The sequence below is a fragment of the Physeter macrocephalus genome, chromosome 5, assembly GCF_002837175.3.
Source record: "Physeter macrocephalus isolate SW-GA chromosome 5, ASM283717v5, whole genome shotgun sequence".
Classification (NCBI taxonomy): domain Eukaryota; kingdom Metazoa; phylum Chordata; class Mammalia; order Artiodactyla; family Physeteridae; genus Physeter; species Physeter macrocephalus.
In genome coordinates, this window is record NC_041218.1 from 57,370,306 (window position 1) to 57,387,005 (window position 16,700).

Genomic DNA, 16,700 nt, shown 5'->3' on the forward strand with positions numbered 1-16,700 from the left:
ATATCAAGCCTTATTATGAAGTAATTAAGTAATTAAGTAAGTAATTAATCAGTAATTAAGGTGATATGGTATTGGTACAAGAATATACAAGTAGGGACTTCCCTGGTGGCTCAGTGGTTAAGAATCCGCATGCCAATCAATGCAGGGGACACGAGTTCAATCCCTGGTCTGGGAAGATCCCACAGGCCGTGGAGCAACTAAGCCCGGGTGCTGCAACTACTGAGCCTGCACTCTAGATCCTGCGAGCCACAGCTACTGAGCCCATGTGCAACAACTACTGAAGCCTGCACACCTAGAGCCCATGCTCTGCAACAAGAGAAGCGACCACAGTGAGAAGCCCGTGGACCGCAACTAGAGAATGCCCGTGCGCAGCAAGAAGACCCAACGCAGCCAAAAAAACGATAGAATATACAAGTAGATCAGTAGAATATACACAAGTCTCAGAAACAGACATTTGATTATGGCATATGGATACTTGATTTATGAAAAAGATGGGACTTTGGAGCATTGGGAAAAAATGGTCTTTTCAATAATGATGCTAGAGCAACTGGACAATTAGTGAGCTAGAAAATGTGAAAGATATATCCAGAATGTAGTAAAGAGAGATAAGGAGATGGAAAGTAAAGCAACACGTGGAAAATATAATGTAATGGACCAACATGTCTAATTAGAGTTTCAAAAGGAGAAAGTAGAGACAATGAACCAAAAGCAATATTTAAAAAAATAATGGCTATGAATGTTCCAGGACTGATGAAAAATATGAATCCACAGATCCATGATGTACAACATATCCAAAGCAGAATAAATAAAAAGTTTTACCCTGAAACTATAGAACATTATAAACAATGAAAATATCATGAGAGCAGTCAGAGAGTAGGGAAGGAACACTTACAAAGGAATGACAAGATGAGAACAGACTTCCTAGCAACTATGGTGAAAGTCATGATCAACGTAGAACTGGGTATCCAGTCTAAATATGTTGATAATCAAAATAAATGTGAATGGAATAAATAACCAATTTGTAACAAAACAAAACAAGAAAGAAAACCTAAGTGCTATTTATCAAAGATAACTCTAAAGCATAAAACCACAAAAAGGTTGACATTAAAAGAATGGGACCCATGCATATATGGACCTTCATCTATGACAAAGATGGCATTAAGAACAATGGGGAAAGAATAGCTTTTGATTCTGGGTCAACTGGGAATCCATATAGAAAGAAAAAGATTTTTGACCCTTATCTTGCCATCCACAAAAATCAATTTTAGGTGGACTATAGATTTAAATGTGAAAAGTAAAACAATAAGACTTCAAGTAGATGATATTAAGAGGATGTCTTCATGACATTAGGATAGAGAATGAATTCTTAAGTGGACACAAAAAGCATTGTTTGTAATAGTAACGGATTGGCTATAACATAAATGTCCATAATTGTAGGCATATTAAATAAATTATATTATTTCCATGTGTAGATCTAACTTTAGCAGAACTGTAACCACACCAGACTGCACCGGGATTTAATCAATACACTTTTGGATTTTGCTTTAACTGAGTGTTAAAGCTTATTAAAAAAAAAAATCTGTGTCCAAATGGTCTCCACTCAGAATTTCTCAAAATGTATGGCTTATGTCTTTAACTGTAATTTCAACTATGGTTGAGTCAGAGTATTTGGGTCTAGAATTCTCTATTTCCACAATGTGTTTTGTCATATTTTAATTTTATACTTTTTGCTTTTTGTGCCTCATTTAAGAAATTCTTCTATATTTACTTCTGTATCATTCGGGGTCCCACAGGAAAGACATGATCCATTCAAATTGAGTAATTTGAGGAAAACACTTTATTAAGTGTTATTCAGGGAATTCCCTGGCGGTCCAGTGGTTAAGACTCCACGGTCTCACTGCCAAGGGCCCGGGTTCAATCCCTGGTCAGGGAACTAAGATCCCATAAACTGCGTGACATGGTCAAAAATAAATAAATAGAAGTGGTATGCAGCAAAGACTGATATAAGGTGCATATGAAAGATACCCAGCATCTAAAACATTTTATGCTTTGCCTTTTACAGTTGGTTCTTTAATCTATATGGAAATAATTTTGTGTATGCTTTGAGGAAAAGTATCTTATTTAATTTTTTTCTCACATATCTAGTCAATTATTTCCAACACTTTATTGAATAATAAGTCCTTTCTTCACTGATTTCTAATGTTGCCTCAATCATACTTCATATATGTGTGGAAGCTGTTTCTGGACTTTCATTTCTATTCCTTTTATCTACTTGTGTAAGTTTGCATCAATACTACATTTTTTTAATGATTATAACTTTATAATAAAACTTGATATCCGGTAGAGAAAGTGCTCTCACCTTATTACCGTTTTTCTTCAAAACTATAGTGGTTATTTTCAATCGTTTACATTGCCAGATCAATTTCAGGATAAGCGTGTCAAGTTCCACATAATATCTTGCTTATATTTCAATAAGAATTGAATTTGTAAGTTAATTTGGGAAAGAAGTGATGTATTTATGACGTTGAATCTTCCTATTTAATAATGTGATATAGCTCTGTTACTGTTGGGAATGATATCTGTTTCCTATGTCTTTTTTTTTAGTTTTAAAAATATTGGTATACAGGAACACTACTAATTTTTGTATGTTGATTTTGTATCCAGCAAGCTGACTGGGCTCTCTTATTAGTTCTAATAAGTTTACACATTCTCCTAGATTTTCTAAAGAGACAATACCATAAATATTGGTGGTTTTTTCTTTCTTCTTATCCAGTCTCTGACTCTTGTTTATTCTTATGGTCTTACTACATTTGTTAAGCCCTTCAACACAATGTGGAATAGGAGGAATGATAGCCGCTGTCTTATTTCTTTAATCTGCTAATGTGGTGTATTACATTAATAGATTTTCTTTATTGAACATGTGACATTTCTTGGATAAATCATACTTGGTCATAATATATTACTTTTTAATTTACTTCTGAATTAAATGTAACATTTACTCAGAATTTTTTTTTTTTTTTTTTTTTTTTTTTTTTTTTTTTTTGTGGTATGCGGGCCTCCCTCTGCCGTGCCCTCTGTTGTGGCCTCCCCCGTTGCGGAGCACAGGCTCCGGACGCGCAGGCCCAGCGGCCATGGCCAATGGGCCCAGCCGCCCCGCGGCACGTGGGATCCTCCCAGACCGGGGCGCGAACCCGGCTCCCCTGCATCGGCAGGCGGATGCGCAACCACTGCGCCACCAGGGAAGCCCCTACTCAGAATTTTTAATGCCTATGTTATTAGTAATTTTGCTAATAATTTCCCTTTCCTGTACTGTTCTTGTCCAGTTTTACTGTCAAGGTTATATTATGCTCGTAAAATGAGCTGGGTAACAACCTAATTACCTACTTCTTGAAGCATTTTATATATTATAGGAATAATCTCTTCCCTGAAGGTTCTGTAAAATTTGCTTTTTCATCTCTTATTAATTTGATTTAATGGTTACTGGTTTGTCCAAATTTTCTTTTTCTTCTTGAGACATGTGGGGAAGTAACTGCTTTCTCCTGACTTCAAGTTTTCATGTGGAGGAAACTCTACTCATGCAATGCCCTTGGTCTTGAGCCTCATCTCCACTATATCTCCTCTTCAGAGAAGAGGAGACTTGGATGACGGATGAACTCAGGCCCTTTTGGGCTCCCTCCTTCCAGTCTTTCTGTCTGCAAGATTTGTGTTCTAGCCGGTTGTCTTCCATAGAATAAAAGGGCTGCATACCTGCTGGGGCAGCCAAGGCTGTCCATCTGTGTGATGACAAAGTAATTATGTCGAATTCAGTGGCAAATTATTACAAGTTCACTTAGCTATAGACCAAAGCCATTCTCTCTAAACTGCTTTATCAGTCATAAATGTGTTTTGACTTCTTTCTAGCTGGTTATATTTAATGATAAGAAACTTGGGAGGGGAAGAAAGGGTGTTATTCTTTGTCCACAATTTGCAACATCTGGTGCATTGGCTGAACACTTTGAAAAACAAATACAACTAAAGAAATTAAGGCTCTGGGAGTGGTGAGGGTTCATGGTTTACAGCCTTGGAGTTTTGACCTTGGTATTTTGTAGCAGCCCAGATTGTGCAGTTGGCTTTTGTGGGAATGGCTTCTTCAGGTGGCTTTAGCCCTTGTGCTTTAGTAAGCATGGCATACAGGGGGTTGTGATATTGATGGGTCACCATAGTTTATGGTAGTTTTATCCTCTGGTATTTGGTTGTTTTTCTGCAAAAGGGGTATTGTTTTGTTTTTGTTTTTATTGTGGTAAAATATACATAAAATTTATCAGTTTAACCATTTTAAAGTGTACAGTTAGCAGCATTAGGTACATTCACATTGCTGTGTAACAAAAGGGTTGTTTTTAAAAGATACAGAATCAAATAAGTGTTGCTCTGGTCTCCATGTGTGGGTACCTACAGATTGGCCATGAATGCTGCACCCAGTTTGGACTGGTATTGGAGGAGAAACTGAGTCAGAGATGAGATCTGTGTGTGTGTGTGTATATATATATACACACACACACATATACACCCACATATATACACATATCGGGGAGATAGAGCAACCCAAAGGAAGAATAGGTGCTGGAGAAGCAACTATGATATCCCTTTCTTAGAGATAGCCAGTGATGAATATCATATATATACTTTTTTTTAAACAAAATTGAGATTGTGCATCATTGTCCAATATGGTAGCTACTAACCACATGTGGGTATTTCAATTTCAATTTAATTAAATTATAATTCAGCTCCTCAGTCATACTAGCCACAATTTAAGTGCTGAGAAGCCACACTTGGCTGGCGACTACCTTATTGAATGGTACAGATATGAAACATTTACATTGTCACAGAATATAAATCATAGTTAACATACCATGGTTTGAAATCAAATATTTGAAAAGTTTATCTTTCATGCCTGAGAAATATTCCATAGAAGGATGTACCATCAATTATTTAACCATTCCCATGTGAGCATTTTTAAGGTTGATACACACAACTAAATAACATTCTAAAAATGTATACTATATTGTCTGTCCTCATTCTCACAAGCACTGAGTTTCAGTTAAAAACAAATATTGGGGCTTCCCTGGTGGCGCAGTGGTTGAGGGTCCGCCTGCCGTTGCAGGGGACACGGGTTCATGCCCCGGTCCGGGAAAGATCCCACATTCCGCGGAGCTGCTGGGCCCGTGAGCCATGGCCGCTGAGCCTGCGCGTCCGGAGCCTGTGCTTCGCAACGGAAGAGGCCACAACAGTGAGAAGCTCGCGTACCGCAAAAAACAAACAAAAAAAGCCAAATATTGCCAATTCGATAGGCAAAAATAGATCCCAACTCTGTTTTCCTAAATATTAGTAAGTTGAACAATGACCCAATATAATTTGTTACAGAGCTGAAAGACATGGACGTTCAGGGAGCCACAGGGGCATTTTTATACCGTGCAGCATCGACAAATTGCTTCCTAGAATGTGAAAAAATGGCCACTGAACAGAGGCTAAAGCAACGTAGAACAGGATGCACACACTCTCGAAATGGGTATCCCAGGGGCATGGAGAAAAGGGAGGACGCGCAGAGCTGCAGGTGTTGAGGGGAAATGGGAGGAGAAAACCTGGATTTGGCGTAGAGGACCGCCGAAGTAAGTCACAGAGCTTCGCGTCACCTGGAGTCTTTCCGCAGCGAGTGGCGGGAGGGGTCGCATCCAAGGACTCTAGCGAAGGAGGCGGCGGCCTGCTGTTCGGCTTTGACGCGAGCCTGGGCCCATGGCAGCAGTGGCCTGGCGCCTGGGCTCTGCCGCACACCCGCACGTTTGTGACCTGGCCCTCGGTCACACTAGGACACCTCGGGGGAGGCCTGGGCCTCCATTCAAATCCCCAGGAGGGACACGCGCCGGCCTCCGCATGCAGAGTAGAGAACGCGCGCCAGGGTCCTCGGCTTGAGCATTGGAATCTCCCAAGTAGATAAGGGTTCTGATTTAATTGGTCGGGGGTGTCCCAGGCTTCTGATTCTAAGAAGCCGCGGGGATGAAAAGCCACGGGCCAGGGCCCTGGTCCCCAGAGGTTACTAACACGCTAATCCACTCGAGTCCGACTTCACGGATAGTCATTGACGCTCCGAGGTTTTTCTCCGGGAACCTTGTTTTACTGCCTGTGGGATGAACAGCAGGCGATACAGGCGCGGTGAAAATGGCATTTAGTGACATGGAGGACGCAGCTTGTCACCGAACCAATTCATTTGGTTTAACCAAACATCCAGTCCAACCTCTTTTGTCTCGGTTGCTCCCGGGCCATTCTTCAGGGTGGGCGAGGCTCCCAAACCACGAACCAGGCTGAAGGTGAGCAACCCGAGCTCAGGAATAACCGAGTTTATGCTGATCTCCAGGAGGTGGCGACTGCACCTGTGTTTAAAGGGATCCCCGAGACCATGAGGATTTGATTTGGAGGCGTGTCTGCCTTTGAAATTACCAAGAAGAGTACTGGGGAATGAATGTAGGCAGGAGAGGTGGCTGAGCTTTGAGAAAGCTTCTTGGGGTGAGTGTGACTTCCTTTCTCCCATCATCTAAACAACAGGAGGAGGAAAAGTTACAGGACTAATTTAGTCCTAGCCTAATATAACCCAAACACGGTATTTATCAGAAAAACAGAAAGTATTTGTAGAATGTGAGGATGTAATTGAAGAACCGGATAATAGAACTTTAAGAAAAGGGAAATAGAAAACTTTAAAAGGAATTCCTTGGTTTACTAATAATGTTGCAGAAAGGGGGACCCCTTCCAGGGCCCGAGAGTGGGCTCTTGTCTAACACTCAGAAATGAACTGTCCGAGGAAACACATGTGCTGACAAAGCAAGAGATTTTATTTGGAAGGGGCACCTGGTGGAGAGCAACAGGGTAAGGGAACCCGGAGGACTGCTCTGCCACGTGGCTCGCAGTCTTGGGTTTTATGGTAATGGGGTTAGTTTCCGGGTTGTCTCTGGCCAATCATTCTGACTCAGGGTCCTTCCCGGTGGCGCTTGCAGGCTCAGCCAAGATGGATTCCAGCGAGGAGGATTGTGGGAGGCTGGTAGGACACATGGACTGGCATCTCCTCTCTCCTTTTGACCTTTCCCGAATTCTTACGGTTGGTGGTAGCTTGTTAGTTCCGTGTTCTTTACCAAGACCTCCTGTTGTAAGATAACTCATGCCAGGGTGGGTGGTTTCAGTCAGTGTTTCCCCTAACAATACCAGTATCTAAAATGTTACAAAATTGAATACCAAGTATTTTATCATGACTGAAATAAAGTACTCTAAAAATGCCACCTGAATTCATTCATATCTTTTGATGGACACCATCACATCCCTATTTCAAAGTGATGTTTAAAATGTCCTTTGAGTGCCGGTTTAACAGGAAACCTCCAATGCGTTATTATCCATAGACTCATATCAAAGGCTCACCTTTCATTTGCAAGGTCCCTGGTCTAGGCAGTTGGATGCTTCCCCTCGGCCTGGATGTTGCTGCCTTGGTGAATAGTCATGGCCCTCCTGGTTATCAGGGTGGTTGGCCCACGACTTTTCGCAGTCCTTTTCCACAGCCTTCCAACCCCTCCCGTCACCACCAAATTCAAATTTGGAATTAAAAGTTGAATAATGATTGCGGCTGACTTTCTAGAATTTATGAAAAGCAGTGAGGCTCCCTTCTTTATAATAATTCTACATGTGTAGCCTATTAGCATGCTATTTTGTGAATTGCACTTGCAATTTGTCATCTGCCTAATGAGTTAAGAACTTGGTGGTTTTTAAAATTGAGATATAATTGACATATAACATTGTTAGTTTCTGGTGTACAAAATAATGATTCAGTATTTGTATATGTGCAAAATGATCACCACAGTAAGTCTAACATCTGTCAACCTACATAGTTACAAAATTTTGTTCTTGCGATGAGAACTTTTAAGATCTACTCTTTTAGCAACTTTCAAATAGTACGTTATATCCCTAGGACTTTATGCTTTAACAGAAAATATTTACCTTTTGATCCACTTCATCCATATCTCCCCCTCCATCCCCTGCCTCTGGCAACCACCAATCTGTTCTCTAGATCTATGAGTTCAGGTTTTATTAGATTCCACATCCTTACGAGATCATATGGTATTTGTCTTTCTCTGACTTATTTCACTTAGCATAATGCCCTCAAGGTCCATCCATGTTGTCGCAAATGGCAAGATTTCTTTTTTATGGCCAAGTAATATTCCACTGTGTGTGTGTGTGTGTGTGTGTGTGTGTGTGTGTGTGTGTGTGTGTGTGTGTGTGATTTTTTGGTGTCAAATTCAAAAAATCATCACAAAGACCTATGTCAAGGAGCTTACCCACTATGCTTTCATCTAGTTTTATGGTTTCAGATCTTAAGTTAAAGTCTTTAATTCATTTTGAGTTAGTTTTGGTGTACAGTGTAAGATAGTGGTCCAGGTTCATTGTTTCGTATATGGCTGTCCAGTTTTCCCAACGCCATTTATTGAAGAGACTATCCTTTCCCCAATGTATATTCTTGGCTCCTTTGTCATAAATTAACTGACCATATATGTGTGGGCTCATTTCTGGGCTCTCTGTTCTATTCCATTGACATATATGTCTGTTTTTATGTCCCTACCATACTGTTGGAAATATATATAATTTGCTAGTGTTCCAGAGGTCTGGTATTTGTTTAATAATCAAGCGCATTAAAAAGTACTAATTAGTACACTTACCTTCTTTACTCAGCATAAGGTAGAGGTGAAAAAAGCTTTTTAATCTTAATATCACAATTTATATTACCTTTGGTCTTCAGAATACAGGTAGTTTTCTTATCCCCCTCCTCCCGTTTCTTTTAGGGAATTTAAATACTAAGGTTCTGACTTGTGATTTAAACTCCACATTAAAAAGCAGACTGGGATTACCTCTACCTAAGAATTGTCTCAAATTTTGTTTAGAACTTGAAAATAAGTTCCAAAAACATTTTGTTATGGTAACTCCTATAATAGTATTTAATCCATCTTGGAAAATGTCTATTTCTGAATCTTTCCTCATTTATACAGTAATGTAAATGAGAAATGATATATTTACCATTTCAATGATTGATTATGACTAAGAAAGAGGGAAATATGTAATTAACTTTATACCACATAGTGAAACCCTGATTTTAAACTGTTATACAATATAAAACAATAAGTGGTGTGTGAATATCCATGTATTTTAAGATAGGAGGTAACTTAACAAGTAAGCCAAAGTTCAGATAAAATTAATTAAAATCCAGCTTTTAACTATATACAGTAAATTATTTGTGAGTTAAGTGGCTGAAATAAATTAAAAATCCAGATTTGGCTTTTCTTCCTCCTAGTGGTTATATGTACGAAACTAAATTCAATATTAATTGAAAGCCAACAATCCAGAAAGGAAAAATGGTGCATATTTGAATTAAGTGAAAAATTTATTCATTTTTCTATCTATATATGACTTGCCATTTTAGGTTCTTTCCCTTTCACTGCCCTACTAGTATGTATTCAGTAAATACAAACAAGTATTATCAGCATCTGTAAAATATAACTGGGAAGGCATGTTATTAAAACATCACATAACATATTCCAAAATCAACAAATGATTCGCTGACTACTGGTTTGAGATTATACATGCATTATTTGATCATATAATTGAGTTAATGGCATTATTACATGATCCTGTAACAACTAAAGCATTTGGTATGCTGTGGTGGAGACTTGTTTTAAAAGCAATTGCCTTAGGTATATATTATTTTTAACTGTACAATTTTCTTCCAGTTTTACAGTAATGTTAGAAAACTGTTACTTTTTTCCCCTGTTGAATTGCATCACATATGGTTTACTCCCTAGGCAAGTAAGGGAAATTGTGCCAGTAGAGCACTGCAAATGAGAAAGTGGGGATAGTGGGCTCATCCTTGGATTGTCCTCAATGTGGGATCATCAGGTCAAGGAGAGTAAACATTTCCCAGATGGCTTTAGCAGCAGATTAAACCAATTTTCAGTACTACCGAGAATATATTCTCATATGTTGTCTTAATCCTGTGTCGTCATTGATTTTTATTAATGTAATTAGTTGTTTTATTATTTCATACTATTTTAACTATTTTAATAAGGTTGTTTTGCATTTTTGTTAGCAAAGATTTGTATTTTTCCACTTTTTAAAGTTGTCTGCATTTCTGAACGTATAACCTGTGAATCTTCTTTGACCACTCACTATTAAAATTTGAATACTGACATATTTCCATTAAATCTACATATATTTTTGGTAAATTTTCAACACTTGTATAGCAAGTTGTGATTCTTTTCTTTAATGTACTTTTAAAATTTATGTAGAATCCTTTTTGATGTACAGTTTTGTGAGATTTGACAAATACACCAAGTATTTGTCAATCATGATGAGGATATAGAACAGTTTTTACTCCCCCAAATTCATTTGTGCTGCCTCTTTATAGTCCCACATCCCCTCACCCCCATCCTTAACCTCTGATAATCATTATTTGCTTTCTGACTGTATAGTTTTGCTTTTCCAGTATGTCATCTAAAAGGAATGCTACAGTATGTAACCTTTTGAGTCTGGCTTTCGGTTACCATAATGCATTTGAAATTCATCCATATTGTTCATCAACAGTTTATTTTTTGTTACTGAGTAGTATTCCATTGTATGGATGTACCTGAGTTTGTTTATTCACTCATCCATTGAAGGATATTTGGGATGTTTCCAGTTTGGGGCAGTTATGAGTAATTACATTTCATTATGAATTATGAAAAAATGAGAAATGTATGCTATAAACATTTGCATACAAATTTTTATGTGAACATAAGTTTTTGTTTCTTGGATAAATTCTTAGGAGTGGAATGACTGGGTCCTATAGGTATATATTTAACTTATAAGAAACTACCAAACTGTTTTTGAAAATTGTTGTGCCATTTTGCATTCCTATTGCCATGTAGGAGTTCCAGTTGCTCTAAATTCCCTGATTCTTTTGCTTTCCTTTTTATTGTGTACATTTAAAGGCATTTTAAACACCTATTTCTCATGATACCCATTAAAAAAATCCATAAATGAATGTGCTCTAAAATATATTGGTCTGTTTTTCTCTAGTGATATTAAGGATCCCTTTATTTTTTCTTTTCTCATTGTTTTTTTTGTTTGTTTTTTGGCCACACGGTGCTGCTTGCAGGATCTTAGTTCCCCCACCAGGGATCAAACCCATGCCCCCTGCAGTGGAAGCGAGAGTCCTAACCCCTAGACCGCCAGGGAATTCCCTAAAGATTCTTTTTTTTTTTTTTTTTTTTAATTTATTTATTTATGGCCACGTTGGGTCTTTGTTGCTGCACATGGGCTTTCTCTAGTTGCCGCCAGCGGGGGCTACTCTTCGTTGCAGTGCGTGGGCTTCATTTTTTTTTTTTTTAATCATGATATTGCGTATATGTGGAATCTAAAAAAAGTGATATAAATGAACTTATATGCAAAACAGAAACAGACCCACAGACATAGAAAACAAACTTATGGTTACCAAAGCAGAAAGGAGGGGAGGGATAAATTATGAGCCTGGGATTAACACATAAAATATAAAATAGGTAACCAACAAGCACCTTCTGTATAGTACAGGGAACTATATTCAATATCTTGTAATAACTTATAAGGGAAAAGAATCTGAAAAAGAATATACATATATATAACTGAATCACTTTGCCGTACACGTGAAACCAATACAACCCTGTAAATCAACCATACCCCAATTTTAAAAAAAGAAATAGAATATTCCAGCACCCTTTTTGTACCCTGTCCCCGTCACTCCGCTCACAAGGTAACTACTATTCTCATATTTATCCCCATCAACTTGTTTGGCTGATTTTTGAACTTTATATAAACGAAATCATGCAGCACACTCATGATTGTACTGTTGATGGACATTTAGATATTTCTAGTTTGGGTCCATTATGAATCATATTGGTATAAATATTCTTTCTTGTCTCAGCCTTTAGGTTTTACTTGCCATAAAAGCTTTCTTTAAACTCCTGGCCTTAGTGACATGGTTCCCAACCTCCCTCCAGCCCTGCCCCTACCATCCAACACAAACCCTTAAGTCATCACTCTAACCTGCGGGCTTCATACTGCGGTGGCTTCTCCTGTTGCAGAGCATGGGCTCTAGGCATGTGGGCTTCAGTAGTTGTGGCACACGGACTTAGTTGCTCTGTGGCATATGGTATCTTCCCGCACCAAGGCTTGAACCTGTGTCCCCTGCAGTGGTTAAGAATCTTCTGCACCACCAGGGAAGTCCCTTAAAGATTCTTTTAATACTTACTTTTGCACATATGAAATTTATTAATATACAGTATGCAGGATGGTGCCAAGCTGTTTCTTTTCCATACTGATATCCATGTACCTAACAAGATGCTTTGTGTGTTGCCCTACCTTTGCCCGTTTCTCAAATGGCATTCTTTGGCTTGCTTCTCTCTACTCTCTTCCTGGGTGGCTTTAAATATGTTCCTGTAGTTTCAACTGCCACTCCAGCAGAGCCTTCTGAGCTCCAGGCCAAGGGCATCTCCACCTACATGTCCCTTAGGCACCAGGAATTCAATACATTTCTTCAAACCCTCCTCCTCCCTTCCCTATGTTAAGCATATATGGTACCATTTTTCCAGTTGCCCAGGACAGAAAGAGGGAAATTATTTGTGATTTCTATATCTTCCTAATTCCTCATATCCAAAAGGTCACTGGTTTTGTCAAAACATTGATCCGTTTCTTCCCATTGTTTTATATCTTCTTGCTCAGACCCCTTTGAGCCCTTCTGTACAGTGACCTAGGGTGATCTTTCAACACAAATCTGAACTAGTCAAGTCCTAAATGCTCCAGTGGCTCATTAGCAGGGAACATAACATCCTTCAAGATTTGATCTTTTTTTTTTTTTTGATAAACTTCTCAGCTACCTCTCCTTTACCTGACTAACGTCTAAATTCAGAAGACAGATTGCCAGATTTTGAATTCTGACTACCACTTATTGGTTTTTGATCTTAGACAAGTAACATAACCTCTACATATACAGTTGTACTCAGGTTATACAACATAAGAAAATGAAAACATTTACATTACTGTGTTAGGAAGTTTGGCTCCTAAGCTTTTTAAAAGATAGAAAACAAATGTTTTCTATGTTCTTTCTATGTTCTTTCTGTTTCTTCATCTGTTAGATGGGAATTATAGTAACTGCCTCAAAGTTATTGTTATGAGGATTAAACATATATATATGTATATATATATATATATATATATATATGAATATATCTAAAAGTGCTTCAGACAATGCCAGGCATATAGTATGCACCATTTTACTTTTTTTTTTTTTTTTTTTTTTTTCGGTACGCGGGCCTCTCACTGCCGTGGCCTCTCCCGCTGCGGAGCACAGGCTCCGGACGCGCAGGCCCAGCGGCCGTGGCTCACGGGCCCAGCCGCTCCGCGGCATGTGGGATCCTCCCGGACCGGGGCACGAACCCGCGTCCCCTGCATCGGCAGGCGGACTCTCAACCACTGCGCCACCAGGGAAGCCCTAGTATGCACCATTTTAAAGTATTAGTTATTATTATTATTTAACTAATGGGCAAGTATTTCCTGTTTATCCTTGGTGCCCTTCAAATGAATTCTGAACAACTAGCACTTCCTCTTATAATAGAAATTGGCACAATGTACTGAAATTGCTTTTCTCATCTACACCCTAAGGTGTTTAAAATATATTTCTTTGCCTGAAGCACTCTGGTTTCTAAGAACCCCCAGGGCTTACCCCTCTTTTGCTTTAGGGGCTTTTCAATCTGCCTATCCCTGCTTCTTCAAATACCAGATATGACCATGGAGGCATTCTGGCTTTACGAATACAAATGTTAAACGGAAATCATACCATCACAGATGGATTTTTGTTGAGGAAATATTTTTTGCATGTACTCAAACCAATTTAATTTCATGATCAGTTTCCTATACACACAGTACAGCAAAAACAGTTTAAATTTTTCCAATTTTCATCTGACTGAAATTATTTCAGTAAGAAGTAATTTGTTTTTTTCTCTGTAAATTTTAAAGGAATTGATTAATAAATCAGTTTTTTGCACATATCAAATTCTTCCAATTACAGTTTTTGCCACTGAGTTCCTCAGGATCAAATTAAAATCTAAATTTTATTTATGCGATTCTTCTATTAAATTTGGTCAAGAACTATAGGCAGTTTTACTTCATTATATATTTCTATCAAGTCTAATTTTTCTAGGGTCAATTTTTGCAATTTTTAATCTTACAAGATGTAGTTCTTCAGTAAGTATTCCTCTTTACAATGCAGTTATCATGCACAGGGTTACCTATTCTGGTTTTATTTCTACAATGGAAATTCATTTGCTGTGATTTGGATAAACAACTGTTTGAATTCACTTCTTAGCTAAAAATGAGAAAACTGTAATTCCTCTCATCAATTCTCCAAGACCATCCTTGAGGTCAAAATATCTCACCTCATTTCCTTTCTCCTCAACTCTCTTCACATCATTCATTCCTGCTTACTCCTCAGATGCTAGCTCAAGCAGCACTGGCTCGAGGAAGCCTCTCCTGATCTCTAAGACTAGATCAAGTTTCCCTCTTTTTGGTTAGATAGTACATTTTATTTTTCTTTCATCACAGTTTATGGGTGAAGATTTTTTTTTAATTTTTAAAAAATTTTGGCTGAGTTGGGTCTTGGTTGCTGCGTACAGGCTTTCTCTAGTTGTGGAGAGTGGGGGCTACTCTTTGTTGTGGTGCGCGGGCTTCTCATTGCGGTGGCTTCTCGTTGGGGAGCACAGGCTCTAAGCACGTGAGCGGTAGCTGTGGCGCACAGGCTCAGTAGTTGTGGCTTGCGGGCTCTAGAGCACAGGCTCAGGAGTTGTGGCACACAGGCTTAGTTGCTCCGCGGCATGTGGGATCTTCCCAGACCAGGGCTCGAACCCGTGTCCCCTGCACTGGCATGCGGATTCTTAACCACTGCGCCACCAGGGAAGTCCCTCATCACAGTTCATAAATATGAGTACTTATTATCTCCCTCATTAAACTCTGATCCCTGAAGGCAGGGACTTTTTCTTACCACTGGATCCCTGGCACATAAAAGGCACTCAAATTTATTGAAAGAATGATGAAAAGGAAAATAATATCTTTCATCCCCAGTGCTCACATAGTGCCTGACCAATCCTAGGCACTCATTAAAAGCTGTTTGCATTTTCCCCTTATTGTTTATTTCTGGTTTGTTATGGTCTGACAATGATGAATTTTTTTTCAATACTAACTTTGAAATTGACTTCTTAATGCTATATATTTTTAAGCTTTTAATAGCCATGCTACTCTAATAATTTCCTCTTCCCTTCTCTCAGGGCTGCCATACTGTACAACTCCGGGAGGGTACACTGTACCCAATGGAGCAGGGAGTTGTTTGATGCAGCACTGATGCATCCTCACTTCCCTCTGTGAAAGGAAAAGTGTTCAGCTATTTCCTAAAGTTAGTTATTACAGCAGCAGTTCTAAACCCTAAGCTGTAAATCAAAAATACCTGGGATACTTTCAAAACAGAAATGCTTGGGCCCCACCCGAAAATTATTGAGTCATAAAGTACCAAAACTCCCCAGGTAACTGCAGAGCTAGGGTTGGGAAACACTGGGTTGGGAGCACAGGATGAGTGTGGGAGTATTGGTTAGAAATTAATCTGGATAGGCAGGTTAGTGTATTCAACACTAAGGAATTGGAAATTAACTTTACATCAGTGAGGAGGGTTTTAATAGGGTAATGAAATAATCAGATCTATGAGAAAGGTTAACTTGGCACCAGTGTGGCAGGGTTTAGAGCCTGAGTTGGGGAGGCCAGGGGAAGAAGCTACAATGAGCCCAAGAATAGACTGTGAGGACTTGAACTAGGGTGGCTGCAGTGCAAACACAGAAGAAGGGAATAGGAAAGGACTCACAAGACATTTGACAGAATTCGCTAAGTGGAATTTGTAGGGTGATTAAAGAGGGAGAAGTTATAGACCACTCCCAGATTTCCAGGGTAAGCAACTGGATGCAGTTTGATGCCATTAACCAGAGAATACAAGTGTAAGGATAGAATGGAGCAGGTAAATGAAACAAATTCTGTTTCCAGCTATGATGAAACAGATGTTCCTTGTGTAAACCATTTAGGTGGAGCTAGAATAGCAAGAAATTGGAAATTAAGATCTAGAATTCAGAAGACAGGTTGAGGCTGAAGTTTTAGGTTTGGGAGTCAACAGGGTATTTGGTAACAATTGAGGCGATTGGAATGGATGAAACTGAACAGAGCACTGTCTATGTAGAGTCAAAAGTGCTTAGCACAGAATTAAAGATAAATCAGGCTTTCTCATTAAACTTACTTAACCACATAATCTTAATTTTACTTATTTTATTTTATTTTTTAATATTTATATTTATTTATTTGGCTGCGCTGTATCTTAGCTGCAGCATGTGGGACCTTCGTTACCGCGTGCAGGATCTTTTTAGTTGCTGCATGCAGGGTCTTTTAGTTGCGGCATGCGGGATCTAGTTCCCTGACCAGGGATCAAACCCGGGCCCCCTGCATTGCGAGCATGGAGTCTTAACCGCTGGACCACCAGGGAAGTCCCCTTAATTTTAATAAAGCTCAGCAGACCACCATTAAAAATATGCAGACGTCAACGT

At 39.0% G+C, this 16,700-nt stretch overlaps 1 long non-coding RNA gene across 1 annotated transcript in view; it reads left to right on the plus strand.

Annotated features, from left to right (window-relative positions):
- The window catches only part of LOC129392137 (uncharacterized), an 83,114-nt gene that overhangs the window by 42,306 nt on the left and 24,108 nt on the right, over positions 1–16,700 (plus strand). The gene's annotated exons all lie outside the window — the stretch shown is intronic.